This window comes from Corvus kubaryi, unplaced genomic scaffold (assembly GCF_017639235.1).
Source record: "Corvus kubaryi isolate FWS band 111438036 unplaced genomic scaffold, C.kubaryi_AGA036_p1.0 37396, whole genome shotgun sequence".
NCBI classification, from domain to species: domain Eukaryota; kingdom Metazoa; phylum Chordata; class Aves; order Passeriformes; family Corvidae; genus Corvus; species Corvus kubaryi.
In genome coordinates, this window is record NW_024581135.1 from 10494134 (window position 1) to 10499326 (window position 5193).

The 5193-nt window shown below is 45.2% G+C and overlaps 1 protein-coding gene across 3 annotated transcripts in view; it reads right to left on the reverse strand.

The window, feature by feature from the left end:
• The window catches only part of SEC22A (SEC22 homolog A, vesicle trafficking protein), a 20549-nt gene extending 20449 nt beyond the window's left edge, over window positions 1-100 (reverse strand). For all 3 annotated transcript variants that reach the window (XM_042041497.1, XM_042041494.1, XM_042041498.1), the window contains exon 1: window positions 3-100. The gene's annotated coding sequence lies outside the window, so the exon portion shown is untranslated. The remainder of the gene's footprint in view (window positions 1-2) is intronic.
• Between the last annotated feature and the right edge of the window lie 5093 nt (window positions 101-5193).

Genomic DNA, 5193 nt, shown 5'->3' on the forward strand with positions numbered 1-5193 from the left:
ACCTGGGCAGCGGGGCGACGGCGCGCGGGTCCCGCCGGGCATTGTGGGAGCGGACACGTCCGCGCGCGCCGCAGCGCCCTCGCGCGTTGCGGCCGCGCCGCTGCGGGGCGGGGCCGCCCTGAGGGGCCTCCGGGGCCGGCCAGCCCCGCTATCAGCCCCGCTATCAGCCCCTCTGTCGGCCCCGCTGTCAGCCCCCGGAGCCTGCGCAGCTGCGGTGGAGGATGCGGGGCGGCTCCGGGGCCGCTGTGTACGAAGGGAACGCCGCTTCCGCACGGTGCCGGCGCCTCTGTGCCCCTGTCCCTGCCGTGCAGGGATCCCGGACGTTCGTGTCTCACACCGCCTGGGCGGGAGCAGCCGAGCCACCGCCGGCGCTGCCTCGCACAGCCTTGGCTGAGGCTGAATTTGTCATAGAATCAGTCTGGTTGGAAAAGACCTCCGGGATCATCGGGACCAACCTATGACGCAACACCACCATGTTCTGAGTACCACATCCAGTCTTTACTTTAACACCTCCAGGAATGATGACTCCACCACATCTCTGGGCAGCCCATTCCAATGTCAAATCACCCTTTCTGTGAAGAAATGCTTCCTAATGTCCAACCCGAACCTCCCTTGCTGCATCTTAAAACTGTCCTCTTGTCCTGTGCCCTGGGAGGAGAGCCCGAGCCCCACCTGGCTCCAGCCTCCTCTCAGGGAGTTGTAGGGAGCGATAAGGTCACTCTCGAGCCTTCGCCAGAATAAGTCGCTCTGTTGTCAGCACATCTGAGCTTTAGGAGCTGTGCTCTTTGGGTTCTCCCGTGTAATAACTTCTGACTGCAGCTGGCAGGTGTTCACCAGGTTTAATGGATCACACAGCCCTTGGCATATGCCTGGCGCTGTGTGAATAACCAGAGGGGTGTTTGGGGTCCTCTGCCGGGGCAGCAAGGACGACTGCTGGCACGTGTGTGATGGGGATGGAGTAGCCACCAGGAAAAGTGCACTGAGATGATACCAGCTGCTAGGCTACTCTCACTCATTTCCCAACAAATCAACTGGGCATGTTTCAACAACAAATGACAATACAAAAGTGAAAGTTTGCAATCCTCATTAGTAACCCTAGAGTGAGGTTCGTATTTTGAAACTACTTTCTTTACTGATACAAGGATAATTTTCTCCCTGTACCACTCTTCACTGTTTTCGTACCAGATCACACAGTTTTAGTCTGTTGGCTCAAATCTCAAATGAAAACCGCTTATTTCCTTGCTAACGCCTTTTAATTTCTCCTTCCATCTGTTACTACTTCACTATCCAAGTGCCTGTAGCACTGCAGTGTTGGGATAGAGGTAACACACCTCACCCTCTGGACTCTCAGGCTCTGCTGGGCTCTACTCAGGGGCAAGGGGATCAGGAGAATGGTGCTGGAGCTCTCCAACCTCAAGTCTGCCTTCTCCAAGCAATTTTAAGTGGACACCTATGGCAACCCTGGATATCAGTGGGACACACCTCACTCCCTACTCCAGTGATCCAGGTGAGGAAAAATGGGTCTTAGAACCAGGAGTAAGTTGCTATTGCTGGAGATTAATCTCACCCTTTCAGCCTCCAGGCCTTCTTCTCTGTGCTTCAAGCAAAGCTCAGCCAAGCTGAGGGCTCGAGCTCTCTGAATCAAACAAGGCCACTGCAAGGAGTACAAGATTACCTGTGACTCTGGGGCTGAGTAACAGAGGGAAAATTGGTAAAAAGGGAGAAATTGTATTTAGAGCAGACTCAAGACGGGGAAGTGGTGGAGCATGGGGTCAGAAGATGGGGCTGGTGTGGAGATGTGAGAGAGGAAGGAAAGAGCAGGTGAGCAGGGGGGCCACAGCAGGAGAGGTCACCTGCTTGGTGAGGTAGTTTTTTTCTGAACATAAAAGCTCAAGAAAAAGTGATGTCCTGGAGAGTCTTTCCTGAGCATCCTTCTCAGTAAAAGCTGGCTGTTGGCAGGAACTGCCAAGGATATGCACCAAGAACAGGTCTTGCTAAAGCCTCACACGGGATGGATGGTGTGCATGGTTGAATACACAGCTTGGCATCTCCAAGTCAGTGTCTTGGCCTCTCAGGAAAAAACTGTTCCCAGTCAGGCTTTTGTAGAGTGGAGCATGGGAACATCTCAATCCTGAGTGACTATGCACAAGTAAAGCACATGTTCAGAAGTTGATACATTAATCTGAATAATTTTCAGAGAGTCCTTACCCTGTATAAACAGAGTGCACAGTATTATAAGCTGCTATACAGTTTAACAGCTTATGATAGCATCTACTATAACACAGAGAACTGGTGATTACTTAATTAGAGGCTGTCTAAAGGTTTGTGATAAGTGCATACGTGTGTAATTTTAATTTTTCTAGTTCTTCTCAACTGTTTATCTTTCAACCCTAAAATTCTCTTAACCTTTCGTAAATGTTTTAAAGAAAAAAGATAAGCATTTTTCATTTACATAAACAGGACTTCAAGTATTGTATATACATCTATTAGTTATGATTCCTAGGGGGAAAAAAACCTTATTGTTCTTTATTTTCAGGTGAACCTGGCCTCAAGAGGTTAAATAAATCACACAAGGTCACTTGAGGGAGGCAGTGGCAGAGTCAGAAGCGAGGTTACAGCTCCAACCCTCCCAGCTCTCATGGTGAGCTTAAATCATATCTGTTATTCAAGAATTTGCATGGCTAACAAGCCAGTTACACTTTAAATTGTGTTTTTTTCTTGTCCCATTGACTCCCCTAAGACATGGAAGCAGTAAAACACTGTCAGAGGGGCAGCGTGCAGTGAATGCATTAGTGAAAGCTGCAGCCAGAGATAAAACAGATTCATTAGAAGGAAATCCAGTCAGTGCAAAGGGAAGCCAAAGTAGAGGACTATAGATACTCCAGAATGAGGAGAAGAGACAAAGAGGAGCACAATGCAGGGTATGGACAGTGTCAGAAATTGCAGAGAGAGCAGGATGGAATGGTCTGTTGACAAAGGAGTGCCCATGGTGCCAAACCCCTCAGAAATGCCAGCGAGGTGCGTCTCCATGAGCACAGCAAAATGGAGAAGCTATGCACTTGCTGAGTGTGTCATCAGCTGAAGGCAAAGTCCAACAGCAAATGCTCAGAGATGAGTTAGGACAGGATTTACTTCACCAAAGTTCAGTGATCTGGAAATTGCCCTCTGTGAAGAAGCTCTTTGTTGCTATTTCTCCTCAGTCACTGCAGGGAGCAGACATGTCTAGCTGCATTTATACACCTCAGCTTTGGATGACTAAAGGTGGGGAAGAAAAACCCTTAGGCTCTGTCCACTGGATTTAAACATGACTTTTAAATCAGGTTTCCCCAAGGAAAAATACCCAGCTTGAGGAGCTGGCAGTAGTTGTGCTCATCAGTGATGGAGTCACAGGAGCAACACAGAAGTAAAGTTCTGAAAGAAAAACTCAACTTCAGTTTTCTTTGCAGCAAATTAAACTGTGGAATATATCATATTACTGATCCACTTTGTAACTGGTTTTGTGGGGAAAATAAAAGCCTTCTCTGATTTAGACTAATTAAACACAAAGCCTTCATCTCGTTTTTGCTTTTTTTTTAAACCCAAAAGACAAAAAAAACCCTCCCTTCTGTTTACTACACTTTTCTTGTTCTATTGCTCCTTTCTCTATACCATCTTTTTTTCTTGTATCTTTCTTAAAGTTTGGTGCTTGAAGCTGGAGGTATTGTTCAAGCTGGGGCTTTAGCTAAAAACCAGACTAACAACCATTAATATGCTTCCTGTTTCTTGGATAGTAATGCCAATTCCCATGAAAAAACAGGTATGTTGAATCAGTGAATTGATGTGGAGTGCAGCCCAGCTGCATCGCAAGGCCTCTACTCTCCGAATCAGGCTCCTGAAATCACAGCACTGGCTAAAAGCCCGTGACTTTCTAACAATTCTGCACTCTAAAAAATTGCACCCAATTTTAGAGGTTTTAGAGAAACCTGTGTCCATAATTGCAAGAGCTAGGATTATACTCACTGGAATGAACTGTTCTTGCTAACACAGCATCAGCGAAAGTGTGAGCAAGGTCATAAAAATCATCAGCAGAATATGCAGTTTATTTCCTTGCTTCTCTTTTTAAAAACCTCCTCTGCTGATTCAGTCTTAAGGTCCTGTGCTGGGCCCAAGAGTTTCTTTCATGGAACACCAGTATTTAACTCTCAAGGGCTTTACAAGAATGAAGCAACCTTGTAATGTCACAGAAAGTCTCTCACTGGTAATAAATGCAGATGTTAGAATAAAACACAGTGTTATCCCAATGGCTCTCATTGCAGCAGGGCCCAGGATTATCTACTGCATAAAGAACATCCTATTTCTGAAAAGTAATCTTCACACTGCATCTCAATTAGTTTGAAAAGCAACGTGTTGTTAATGTATTTTTATTTACAGGGCCATAAGCATTATGGGCTTATGGAAATAACACAAGTGAGCTTTTCTGATGATCCTGTCCCAAGCCATTCCAACAGTGATGGGCTCTCTTTGGGGCTTTTCTGCTTACTTTATTCCCTCTCTGGCAGAAGCAGCTGATCTGAAAAGCCACATGAATATACTCCTAGTACACATAATCCCTTTAGTTCCCTGCATGACTCTAATTGAACACATTGGCAGACTTTGTTTGTATTTAAATATTTTCATAGAAGGGAAAGTCATTCCAAGCTGATCACTTCATGAGGCCAAAAATTTCATTAGGAGTCATTTGAACAATTACAATAAATAAAAAAAGCATTATTTGTCAGTACAGTTGTGCCATAAACACTATAATTTATATTAAAAGAATTCCTGGTCCATAATGAAATTTGTCTTTGTTTATGATAATCACCACAACAAATTTATTGAGTAAGAAAGAAAACACATATGGCTTTGTAATCCACAGTTAGGTTGTTCTATTTGAAATTTAATTCAGAAGGATAGAAAGGTTTCTTAGGACTGAAGGGATTATAGGTACTGTAATATCTAATAAGATTATAAAATGGAGGTGGTGGCTCACTGTAATAGAAACCCACTCAGACACAGGATGGGCAGGACTTTCTGGGTTATCAAATCCAGTCCCCAGGTACTGCAGACAACTGGATCACATGATCCATTTAATACATTTTGTGAGCTTCATGCTAAAACTAGGTATGGTTTCATCCCTATAATTTTTATACCCTCACTATGCAGGTGGATAAAGAA